General features: G+C 30.8%; 1 non-coding gene across 1 annotated transcript; it reads left to right on the top strand.

Moving 5' to 3' along the window:
- Positions 1 to 6,987: 6,987 nt before the first annotated feature.
- LOC116479787 (small nucleolar RNA SNORA3/SNORA45 family) lies at positions 6,988 to 7,116 on the top strand. Its single transcript, XR_004251093.1, has one exon. It is a non-coding gene; the product is annotated as a small nucleolar RNA SNORA3/SNORA45 family (small nucleolar RNA).
- Positions 7,117 to 14,025: the final 6,909 nt, after the last annotated feature.

The raw sequence follows: 14,025 nt of genomic DNA, 5'->3' as shown, positions 1-14,025 counted from the left end.
AATAGCCTCAAAAGGGCCAATCTAGCATTATTGGCCTTAAAGGGGAGGGAGAAATACACAGGTAGGAAGCTTATTCAAAAGGATAATAACAGAGGATTTCCCAAACATTAATAACAATGGCTACTATTTGGAAACAACTCATTCGTCCATCAGTAGGTGAATGGATAAAGAAAATGCAGTACATATACACAATAGACTACTGTTCAGCCATTAAAAAAATTAGATCCTGTTACTTGCAAGAACATGGATGGGACTGGAAGTCATTATGTTAAGTGAAATAAGCCAGGCACAGAAAGACAAACTTATCTTGTTCCCACTTATTTGTGGAAGCTAAAAATTAAAATAATTGAACTCTTGGATATACTGAGTTGAATGGTTAACAGAGACTGTGGAGGATAGTGAAGGGTTGGAAGTTATATGGGGAGGGTTAATGGGTGCAAAAACATGGTTGAAAAAATGAATATCACCTAGTATTTCCTAGCACAACAAGGTGACCATATTAAAAGAATAATTGTACATGTTAAAATAACCGAGTATAATTGGATTGTTTGTAACACAAAGGATAAATGTTTGAGGTGATGGATGCCCCATTTACTCTGATATGATTATTTCGCACTGTATGCCTGTATTAAAATATCTCATGAATCCCACAAATATATACATCTACTATGTACCCCCAAAGATAAAAAATAAAATTACAACAAAAATGTGCTTAATCCACCTTAAGTTGATTTTCACATACGGTGACAAAAAGGGGTACAGTTTCCAGCTTCTGCATATAGCTAGCCAGGTGTCTCAGCACCATTTATTGAATACAGATTTATTCCCTATTGTTTGTTATTGTTAATTTTGTCAAAGATGAGATTATTTTAAGTGTGTGGCTTTATTTCTGGATTCTCTAAGCTGTTACATTGTTCTATGTGTCTGTTTCTGTATCACTACCTGGTTGTTTTGGTTACTGTAGCCTTGTAGTATAATTTGAAGTCAGGTAGTGTGATACTTCCAGCTTCTTTATGTTTGCTTCCGATTGCTTTGGTTATCAGGCTTCTTTTCTGTTCCACATGAACTTCAGAATTTTTTTTCTAATTCCGTGAAGAATGATATAGGTATTTTGATAAGGAAGAGCATTGAATCTTTAAATTGCTTTGGACAGTATGGCAATTTTAACGATATTGACTTTTCCTGTCTGTGAACATGCAATGTTTTTCCATTTGTTGGTGACATCTCTGATTCCTTTCAGCAGTGTTTTGAAATTCTCATTGTAGAGATTTTTCACTTCCCTGGCTAGCTGTATTCCTACCTATTGTATTCTTTTCGTGGTAATTGTAAATGGGATTGCATTCTTGATTTGGCTGTGGACTTAGACATTATTGGTTTATAGAAATATTGCTGATGTTTGTACATATCTTTTGTACCCTGAAACATTGCTGAAGTTGTTTATCCGTTCTAGGAGCCTTTGAGCAAATACTATGGGGTTTTCTAGGTATAGAATTTCATCTCCTGTGAAGATAGTTGGACTTTCTCTCGTCATATTTGGATGACTTTTATTTCTTTCTCTTGCCTCCTTGCTCTGGCTAAGACTTACAGTACTATTTCCAATAGGAGTGGTGGGAAGGCGCATCTTCATGCTGTGCCAGTTCTCAAGCAGAATGCTTCCAGCTTTTACCTTTTAATGTGATGTTTGTTGTGGGGGGGGGCAGGGTTTGTCATAGGTGGCTCTTTTTATTTTGAGGCATGTTTCTTTGATGCCTAGTTTATTGAGGGATTTTAACATGAAGGGATTACATTTTATTGAATGCCTTTCCTGCTTCTGTTGAGATGATCATGTGTTTTTTGTTTTAATTCTATGTAATGAATCACATTTATTGATTTGTGTATGTTGGACTAACCTTGCATCCCGGGAATGAAGTCTATTTGATTGTGGTGGATTGGCTTTCTAATGTGCTACTGGATTCAGTTTGCTTGTATTTTGTTGAGGATTTTTACATGTATGTTCATCAGGGATATTGGCCTGAAGTTTGCTTTTCTCACTGTGTCTGCCAGGTTTTGATATCAGCATGATGCTGGCCTCATATAATAAGTTAGAGAGGAGTTCTGTTTCCTCAGTTTTTTATAATAGTTTCAGTAGAATTGTATCAGCTCTTTTTCATTTGTCTGTGAGAACTTGGCTGTGAATCCATCTGATCCAGGGCTTTTTCTGGTTGGTAAGCTTTTTATTACTGATTCAATTTTGGAACTTATTATTGGTCTATTCAGGGTTTCAAGTTATTCCTGGTTCAGTCTTGGGAGTTATATGTTTGCAGGAATCTATCCATTTCTTCTATATTTTTTAACTTGTGTGAATAGATATGTTCATAATATTCTGTTTTTTTCCATGGGACAAATGTTAACATCTCCTTTGCCAATTCTATTTATGTTCATTTTGATCTTCTTTGTTTCTTTATTGTTCTAGCTTGCAGTCTATCAATCCTTTTTATTCTTTCAAATAACCACTTTTCAATCTGTTGATCTTTCATACGGTTTTTCCTGCCTTATATTTTTCCAGTTTAGCTCTGATGTTAGTAATTATTTTTCTGCTAGCTTTGAGGTTTGTTTGCTATTGTTTTCTAGTTTTTCTGGGTGTGATGGTAGGTTGTTAGTTTGAGACCTCACTAACTTTTTGAGGTGGATATTTAGTGCCATAAACTTTCCTCTTAAAAGTACTTTAGTTGTGTCGCAGAGAGTCTGGTATGTTTTGTCTTTGCTTTCATTAGTTTCAAATATTTCTTAATTTCTGCCTTAATTTTATTGTTTACCCAAAAGCCATTCAGCAAGATTTTTAATTTCAGTGTAAATTGTATGGCTTTGAGATATTTTCTTGGTATTGATTTCTATTTTTATTGTGTTTTGTTCTGAGAATGTGGCTGTATTCACTTCTAGGTTCTGAGTTACCTTGTAATTTTTTTCTCTGCACAATGGGTGACTACAAGTATTATATTTAATTTGCAATATTTGGGGATATTCTAGGTACTTGAAAAAATAGATTTCTGATACTGTTCCATTTTGATAACACACATTGTATGATTTAAATAATTTTTAATTTCTTGAGACATGTTTCATAGTTCATTATATACTCATCTTAATGAGTGTTCCATGTGTGGTGTAAAAGATTATGTGTTCTGCAGTTGTCGTGAGGGTTAAGTATTACATAGGACAATTAGGATTAATGCTTGATAGAGCATACATTCTTACGAAGGTTTATCAATTTTGGGGAGAATGGTGCTGAAACCTGTAAAAGGTGCTGTGAATGAAACCTCTGTGTGTGTGTGTATATATATATATATATATATATATACACACACACACATATATATTCATACTTATACTGAGCGAGAGAGAGCACTAGAATCAGTGAGGTAATAAAAGATTGAATAAGAATTAACATATGCTAAGCGATTGATTTGAATTTTTTTGTTTCTTAGCTTATAAAATCTACTGATGCTTGATAGAACATACATTCTTATGAAGGTTTATCAATTTTTGGGAGAATGGTACTGAAACATGTAAAAGGTGCTGTGAATGAAACCTGTGTGTGTGTGTATATGCAGTATATATGTATACACACACACACACACACACTCATATTTATACTGAGAGAGCTAGAATCAGTGAGGTAATAAAAGATTGAATAACAATTAACATATGCTAAGAGAATGATTTGAATTTTTTTGTTTCTGAGTTTATAAAATCTACTGAGAAAAGTTTCATATTATTCATTATGTATTTATTTATTGGATGGGAAAAAACCCTACCTTAATGAAAAGTAATTATCTTTATTACTTTTGATGTTTCCCAGTTAATGGGTCTTTTCTTTTTTAACTTTTTATTTCTATCAGTTATTAGGGAACAGGTGGTGTTGGTTATATAAATAAGTTCTTTAGTGGTGATTTGTGAGATTTTTGTGCATCTATCACGTGAGCAGTACACACTGCACCCTATTTGTACTCTTTTATCCCTCGCCCCCTTCTCACCCTTTCCCCCGAGCCCCTAAACTCAATTGTGTAATTCTTATGCCTTTTCATCCTCATAGCTTATCTCCCACTTAGGAGTGAGAACATACAATGTTTGATTTTCCATTCCTGAGTTACTTCACTTGGAATAATAGTCTCCAATCTCATCCATAGATAGATAGATAGATAGATAGATAGATAGATAGATAGATGATAGATAGATAGATAGATAGATAGATAGATAGATAGATAGATAGATCACAGTTTCTTTATCTACTCATTGATTGATGGGCATTTGAGTTGCTTCCACATTTTTGCAATTGCAAATTGTGTTGCTATATACATGCATGTGCAAGTATATTTTTTATTATCTCAAACTATGTGTTCTTGAAAATTGTTTTTCATGAAAAACTGAAAATGTTAACATAAAATCTCAGCCTGAACCAATGATTAAATATAATGTTTGAAAACTAATAATTTTTTTTAGTGTGTGGTCAATTTGATTTTGTTATTACTTTGTTAATTTTCATAAAGTTTAGTTTTTTAATTCTAACATTTTAATGTATGTTTACACTATTTTATTTTATATTGTAAATAATATCTTTTTATATGTGATTTATACCAACTTTATCATTTTTAATTTGAATATTCCTGTTGTTTTAATCTGTCTTTTATAAAATGCCCATTTTATTTTAGCCAGACTCTGATTTCTACATTAATTTTGTTGAAATTAATTGTGGGTTTCTGTTTGTTTTATTGACCCACTTCAATTTTTATTTTTCTTAAGTTATACTATGAAACTTGTGGTCAGATTGGTTATTCTGTTGGTTTTCTGGCATGATAATATTAAAACAGGGTTGGTCTCATTTTTGCATACTAAAAATCATTTAGCAAAACACTAAGTCAATGAATAAAGCTACACCATACTTAGAAAGTCATTATTTAACCATAATTCTTACTCCAGTAGTAAAAATATTAATACATAAAATTAATGCACTTTTATTTGTAGTAATACATACATATTTTATTTACATATACATGTTTTTTCAACTAACAGATTAGGTAGAACATTATAGCCTACATCAATAGAATGTAACTACTAACTTGGCAATGATTCCTACATCTTGTGGTTATGGATCTGGTCTCCATCATCTTTATCCTACTGTACTCTCTCTGACAGCCCATAATTCAAGATAGATTTTACAGCCTGCTTTAAACCTTTGGAATGTGTTTTTCCAAGCATAAGTACCAGCATCTAAGTCTACCTCCCCAGCAAATTCTGCTCAGTATTTGGTTAATTGTTTGGCTCACAGGTTGATTAGTCAGACTCTGCTACAGGTATGTCTCATATTCTAATGCTATTTTATGGCATCCTAATTATTAAAAGAATTTTCTTTCTTTTATACAACTTACGTTTTATTCATACTGATTGACAAATAATTTACCTCCTTTAATTTTTTATGACATTTTGTCAAGACCTCTCTGTACTTCATAAACCTTCAGCATTATGAAAAATTTGTATTGTGAGACCATGGCTAGTATAAATAGCTTTTATGTGTATGTTTAAATCAAGTAAATAAGGAGAACCATGATTGCCAAGGAAATGGATTCTCAATTGCAATAGAAAAAATATTTCTCTACCTATCAAAAATTAGATTTAGACTTGATTGTTTTATGTAGATATGTGGTATACATACATATTATATATACTGTATTATATATCATATATAAATATAAAACATATATAATGTATACATACTTCACAAATTAGTTCATTACAAAAAGTTTGGGAAATATAAAGAAAATATTAATATTTTAGGTACCTGTATCTAATCCTGGTTTAACTCTTACTAGAAGTGTGGCATTGGGAGAACAATTAATCCCTTATAACATTAAAATGGAAATGATACTAGCACATTGCTCATATAACTAATAAGAGGCATACATTAATATTTTTATACTTGTGCACCCAAATAATAATTATTAAAATTTCATTTTAAAAATTCCTGTCATTAAAAATTACATTTTGATTATATTAGGACAATCTCAAGATAAACTGAGTTAGTTTCCTCTTTATATTTTTTCTAGTTTCTGTTTTTTATTCTTTTCCTTATATATGCTAAGGTCTTTCATAGAAGCTATTAATTTATTTGTGATATCAGTTGTTGGCAAAGATTATATATTTTAAAATCATATTGTTTAATAAAAAGCTTAAATATTTATAAGTATGTGGTAATTTATTCTGACATATATATTTATGTGTGCATACTCACATGTATTTCAATTTTTTCCTTAGATAGAATTTGCAGTTGATTTGTCACATATTTTAAATATAACCATTATTTTTTACTGCATTAAATATAAAACATCAATATAGTGATATTATTAATTAAATATAAATAATTAACTTTAAGCCAAGTTTAATAATAACTTGGTGCTAAGACTAGAGCAGACAAATATATCAATAAAGGAGAACAGAACCTGGCTTTAAATAATCAAAATAATCAAGGTGCCATGTTGTGAACTTCCCTTTGGAGAGGACCACATGTCAAAAAACTAAAGGCACCATCTAGCCACAGTCAGCAAGTAACTGGGGCAGGCATGCTGGTAACCTACAATAAACTACAAGTTACCACAAGCCATGTGAGCTCGGGAACAGATCACAAAATGGAAAAAGAGTAGATGAGTCTAAACATGCAGGGCATGCTAAGGCCATATATTTAAGCTTAACAAGTCTTGAATTTGCCATATTGGGGATAGGTAAAAATAGAAGGCTCTTAGCTGGGAATGTGCTTTAAGAATATTACTGACGAAAGATGAAGAATGTTTAATGACCGTACCAAGCAAGAGAGAAAACTACTGTCTCCTGCAAAAATAACAATGAGATGGTTAAGAATCTGAATCTGGAAACTGAATATGGAGAAAGGAAAATAAAGAATGTTATGAATTAAATTTGTGCTATTATATGCCAGAACAAACACTCAAAAGCTAATTTTGAGCTGACACTAGAGTAACATCCTGACACAGCTCTTGTCCTGGTGTGCTAGAGTTCTCGATAAATCTCCTGGTCTTGATTCACTGGCAGGAGCAATCAGTGGCTTTGTTAGTATGCGTATCTAAAACATGGCCTACCTAGATCCCAGAAGGTGTGGGTTGGAAGGCATCTTTCCTCATACTCATCAGGGAGTTGGTACCTGCTATGGTGTATTATAAGCCATTTCTCTATTTTTCTGGGCCTACTAAAATGTTCTGTCTGGGGAAGGAAAAGTTCCCAAAGCAGCCTATCATCATGAAAGCCAAATCCTTCAGCAGAAGAGCTGAGAAGATTAAGAGCATTTATGAGTATGGGGCTAGTCTTGGTTACTTAAAGTCACATGGAGGGAGGTTTATTAAATGTTAACAAATGCTTTTTAAAAATAGCTGATGTAGAAAATTGTGTCATTTACATTATCAAAAAATAACGAAGTACCAATCTATTAAAGTTATATAGATCTTTAAAAGACAGAAATGACAAAACTTTATTCAAAAACATAAAAGATGATAAAGATGAATGAAAATCTGAAAATCGAATTCTGTTCATATATAAGAGGCTCAATATCATAACATTACAGTTTTTCTAAAATACAATCTACAGAGCCAATCTAATTCCAAAAATGTTGATATGGTTTTAAAATGAACTTGTCAAGAATAATTAGAATGGGCATAACCAATACAATTTTAAAAGAACAAGGTGGATGAATAAATTGTGTCAGTACCAGGATATATTATATAGTTGTACTAATTGTAGTAAAGTATATTGACATTGGAATAGATAAATGGACCAATTGGACATAATAGAGAGCTCAGACACAGATTCACACAATTGTGGAAAGTTTATATGTGACAGAAGATTTAAGAATTCAGCTGGAAAATTATAGACCAAACACAAATGGTGATGAGACAACTAGTCTTGTTGTGAAAATAATAATAAGCTGATCTCAATGTTGCTGAAAGTAAACTCCAGGGGTATTAGATAATCAAATGTGAAAATAAAGATGTTAACTACTTAAAAAGGATATATAGGGAAATACATTAATACCCTTGTAGCAACAAAGAACTCCTAGAGATATTGAAAAAAACATAAAACAAATAGGCTAATGAATTTAAATACGCCAAAATGAATATATTCTGTACATTATAAGGCAGCAGTCAAGTAAAACATATTTTATCATATATAACCAAAATAGAATTAGTGTCCATGAAATGTGCTAATAAATAGAAAACATTTTTAAGTCTATTAAACCTAATAAGCACCACATAAATGTTAGTTATAATTATCATTCTTTTATGAATATATAAAGAGCTTCTTAAAGTCATAATAAAATAATCTGAGAAGCATCATCTTTATATAAAAGTGAGCAAAGAATATGAATAGCAATTTGCAAAAAGAAAAATAAAATGGCCAATAAGTATGTTGCAATCTCATTAGTAATCAGGGAAATACAGCTATCATTTCTATCCAGTAGACTGGGAAAAATTAAAACAATTTTATTGCATTTTATCAAGACAGGGTCACATTCTGTCCCCTAGGCTGGAGTTAAGGGGTGTGACCATAGCTCACTTTAGCCTAGAACTCCATGTGATGCTTCTGCCTCAGTCTCCCAATTAGCTGGGACTAAAGGTACATGCCACTGCACCTGGTTTTTTTATTATTTTATTTTAGAGATGGGGTCTCACTCTGTTGCCCAGGCTGGTCTTGAACTCCTGGCCTCAAGCAATTCTTCTGGCCCAGCCTCTCAAAATGCTAAGATTAAAGGCATGAAGCTTGCAAAACAATTCTTAATAACAGTTGTTAATAAGATTGAGGGGCAATGGAAATCTCATTAATTACAGGAAATAAAAATTGATTCAACCTCTCTCTAAAGCTATTTAACAAAAGCTTAGGAAAACTGAAAACTAACATACTCTATACCCTAGTGATTTTACTACTAGTAGATACTATATATAGCTTTAATACATCTGCACAATGTGACATTTATAAGAATATTGCTGCATTTCTCAACATTTAAAAATTAGAATTAATCTAAATATTCTGTAAAATTCAAGTGGACAAAGGATGCTCTGTTTATACTCTGGCATATCACAATTAATAAACTAGAGATACGGATATCAACAGAAGCAAATTTCAAAAACAACATGTGAAAAAATTCAGGAGGTATATACAATGTCATACCTTTTATACTAAATTTTAAAATACATAAGCCAGTGTTATATATTTGTAAATAATGAAAATAAATAATAAATATAAATAATAAACATCAAATTCAGAAAAGCAGATACTCAAGAGATGAAAGGATGGGCATGTGATCCGAAAAATATATATAGAGAGAAGTCTATATATATAAGTAAATATATATATAGAAGTCTTCAATTTTTAAAGCTATAATTTATTTAAAATAGAAAAATAAACCTGAATTAAACACAGCAAGAGATTAAGATCTGACCATCCATACAAAAATAAATATATATGTTATATTTTTCTAATAGCTAATGTATGCTTAAAATATTTTATAATAATTACAGAAGAAAAGGGTTGATAAATGTAGAAAGATAATACAAGCCTAACCTTGACAATTGATAGATTTGTTGTCAGGGAGAACAGACAAGCAAGGTCAAAGAAGATTGAGAGAATAGGACAATAATTCTGTCATAAACAGGAAAGTGGGATTCAAGAGGAAGAGATTTTCTGGAAAAATAATACATTCAGTTTGCCAGGAAAAAGTTTCAGGTACATCAAATATCTATAGTTAGTAATACATACCAGGCGTTGAATATAGAGACAGATCGGATATAAGATGCAGTTCTGGAAGTTATCAGTGTAGAAACTATACAATTAGATGAGGGTAAGGGAGTAATTGAAAAGAAGCAAAACTCTGAAAATTATTATTTGCCTATGACAATCCAAAATTGCCAACAAAATTAGACATAAACACAAGAATAAATAAGAAAGGCATTATCAAGATAGAATTTAAAGAATGCTCAACAGTGTATGGATTTGTAGGAGTGGGGCAAGTTGGTTGAGAGAAAATCAAGGGAGAAAGAGGATTCAAGAATAACTAGAAGATCACATGCCTAAGGATATCACTTTCTCTAGTAATCTTTATTTGTGGGCCTCCTGATTATTCCTTCTTTTATACATTAAGGCAGCAAGTAAAGCTTTAAAATCCAACTATACAGTGACAGCTTTATAAAATGCAATGTGAAGGAAGGATTACTCTGACACCTTCATACTTCAAATAAATTTGTTTCTAGTAGAAGTAAAGAATTTTGTTAGCTACATATGGCTTTATGCAAAAAGTGCTGCAGATACGTAGTAAAGCTATTCTGTGGTTTTGGCATCTAATAGCATAGCATTTATTTCTACTTTACCTTCAGTCTTTACTTAAAATATTACATTTTTGTTTCTATCTATTCCAGTTAAATTTGTTCTGACGTAACTCTCTAACTAAAGGTGGCCACATGAGTTCTCATGGTTTAACAGTAATGTGATAACATTTTTACTCTTTAAACGTAATATTTACTAAGATGAATAATCAGTTTTGACAGTAAAATAAATTTGTGTATGAAGAAAATACTCTTTTACTAAAAGGTAAATGTATTTAAAAGTAATAGAATATCTCTCTTAAAAATTTTCATATTGTTAATCCACAACACAGATGCATATGACAAGTGCAGACTTCAGTTCTGCCAATGTTTGAAAAGTTATTTTCAAAATACCGCAGTTCTAAGACATAAGATATGCTTGACAATATAAAGTTAACATCATACAAAATGCACATCTGAACATGTAAGGAAATAAGAAAACTTTCCAGAGGATGTAAACAGTAGAAAGTTAGAAACCACTGTGATAAGCCCTTGCAGAAAATCTGGTAGGCCTGAGAACTTTTGATGATGTCAGAAACCTAGAGACTTGAGTTATAATATTGCTCAGGGATAGGAGATGGAGTTGGAAGCCTTAGATCTACTCCAAGTGGTAAATTGGCAGACAGATCCCCTCATAGAACATCTAGAAGTTTAAAAATTGAATTTAAATGTGCAAAGTGTCAAGTATCAGATTGTACAGAGGATACGAAGACATACAAAGGAAATACAAAAGAGGGTTAAAAATAATATAATAAGGGCCCAACATAGTTTCTGAAAATCTAGAAAACAGTAAGGGATGATGGACATGAAGCAGAATAAAACAAAACTTCCGCCTCTAGATTCATCATAGTAAAACTGCAAAATACCGACGACATCAAGAACATCTTAAAAACAGCCAAAGAGGAAAGAAAAAAGAAAAGGTAATCAACAGAAGAACTGCTATAAGTTTTCAAAAGAATGAGAAGAAAAATTGAATTATAAAACTAAAATAGAAGACAAAAAGTTAAAAAAGGAAACATAACATAAATTAATGTGGTAAAAATATTTCACATGAATTTCAATTATCACATACCATAATCATACATAAAATATTGACAAAAAATATAAGTTCACAGAAAGGTATACTGAAAAGGGAGAACTTTATACTTGAAAATTACTGAGTGAAATATAAAGAATAATTATCTTAAATTTATTTTATAAAATATATTTATCCAAAGAAAAAAGAGGTTACTACATATTGAGAAAGTGAATATATGTATTTCAAAACATTTATCCAACTACTAATGTGCACTAATTAAAAATGATATTACATTAAGTGTGTGAAAAACACCATGATAGTGGGAGATTTTATCATTTTTAAATAATAGTTGATAAAACTAATAAAAATAGACAATTTGAAAACATACTTAACAAACTTGATCTAATGGACAGATATGAAACATGTCACAGAAGCTGAAGAATATGCATTATTCTCTGAATTACATTTGACCTTTAAAATTATGTATTAATTTTGAAAGGTACTTTCATCAATTTTCAAAGAATCGGTGTCATATAGACTGACTAAAAAATTAATAAATGTAATTTAGATATTTAAAAACTGATATTTTAAATAAAAATTGAATAACCACAATTACAAAGGAATTTAGAAAAGCTGTTATTGTGGAAAACAACTAAACCAGCAACCAGAAAAAAATGTGTAAACATTGTTTATTGACTCTTTAAAAAGGAAAGAAAATGTAAGAGTTATTCATCTATTTCAAGGTGTAAGACAAAGAAAAGGAAAATACCCTCAAAAAATAAAATAAAGGAAATTATAGAAATAAAAACAATAATAAATGTAGATCAAAGCCAGTGAATAAAACTCATCAAATAAACAATTGTTTTGAGATTTGTTTACTCTCACAAAAAAATGTAAAACAGGGAACCTAAGTTTAGAAATGTAATTATAGACCAATCTCAGTAATGAAAACAGATGAAAAAAAAAAAAAACCCACTAAAACACTAAATACAATCACAACAAAAACCTTAAATCTAAAAATATAAAATAGAGCAAATTCGGAAAAAAAAAAACCTAAAAAGTAGCAAAGCCATCACCATAGTGGTTTTCTCCAGATGGGATGGGAGAAAAAAAATGCTTTCACACTAGATGATATTAACTGACCCATTAACAGAGCAAAAGAAAGAGACCAAGTAGTTATTTCAATATGTTCAGAAAAAGAGTAATTAGATAATTTCAAAATTTATTGAAGATAAAAACACTTTACAAATCAGCAGGTAAATCAGTTAAGTTGCTAAAGTGACTGTCATAACCCTATATGTATAGTTTATAGAGACCAATATGAGACCATTTTTTCCTCTCATGACATCTGGGAAAAATCACGGTCATGGCTTTGTTGTCTTGTAGATTTTTTTTTTTCTAAATTTGTTTTGTTTTCTAGATTGAGGGTTTTGTTGTAATTTTATTTAGTATTTTTGTATCTGTTTTCATTACTGAGATTAGTCTGTAATTACATTTCTAAATTTGGGTTCCACATTTTACATATTCTTGTGTGAGTACACAAATCTCAAAAAAAGTTTATTTGTTGAATTTTATTCACTGGCTTTGATCTACATTTATTATTGTATTGCTATAATTACTTCTACTTTTTTGGTCTTTTTTTTGTTCTTAGTCTTACACCTTGAAATAGATGATTAGCTCATATATTTTCTTTCTTTCCTTTTTTAATACTCTATAAACAATGTCTGAAATATGATATATATGAGATAAAAATTTTAAAACTTCCCTTTAAAATAAACGAAAAAAGAGAGAATGATCATTGCCACTGATTCTGCCTAATGTTCTGCAAGTGTTCGCTAATGAAAAAAAAATATATATATATATGTAAATAAAGGTTCAGGGAAAAAAAAATCACTGTTTAATAAGGTATCTCAATATGTTCTTCATTATCTTACACATTTTGTTGCTAATATAAATGATGTCTTTCTAAGTCGTATTTTCTGTCTTTTATGGGTATACAAAATGCAAGGAATTTCTGAAATTTTCTCCCTTTTCATCAACTTTCTAAATTTTTCGAGATTTCTCAGTATGCAGTGTTACGTATAGAAAATTTAAGTTATAAATGCTCCCCAAAATAATCTATTCGGATTTCTCCAGGTTTTTTAAATAGTCTTTGAGATAATCACTCTAGAGTGTACTTGAATGAATTATACAAGAAGAGACTTTATATTCTTGCAGATAATTAAATTGAGAGACTATCCAGAAAATAATGGACCCCATTATCTATTTTAACATGTATTTTTTTCAATTTAGCAGAAATATCTCTGAATATAAGTGAATATTTCCTGGGCTTTCTTATAATTATAGGTGATTAAGTTCTGTTAAGTGGGACTTAAGTGTTAATGGAAGTGTTAATGGTATATGTTACCTCTAGTATCCACCCTTAATGGCAGAGAGAATGCTTCTCTCCTCCTAGTTTCTCTTCTGTGTCTAGAATTTCAATTCATTTACTGGGACCGAAGCTTGAAGAAGAAACCAGGTATTGAGTTTGGTACAAAAACAAGGTAGTAATACCCTAGGTCCTAATGCTTGTGGCGCTGATTTACTAATTCTGGTCTATCCATTACCTATTTATGT

Source organism: Hylobates moloch, unplaced genomic scaffold (genome assembly GCF_009828535.3).
Source record: "Hylobates moloch isolate HMO894 unplaced genomic scaffold, HMol_V3 SCAFFOLD_12, whole genome shotgun sequence".
NCBI classification, from domain to species: Eukaryota; Metazoa; Chordata; class Mammalia; order Primates; family Hylobatidae; genus Hylobates; species Hylobates moloch.
The sequence above is the reverse complement of the archived record's forward strand: the minus strand, read 5'-3'. Positions and strand labels throughout refer to the sequence as shown.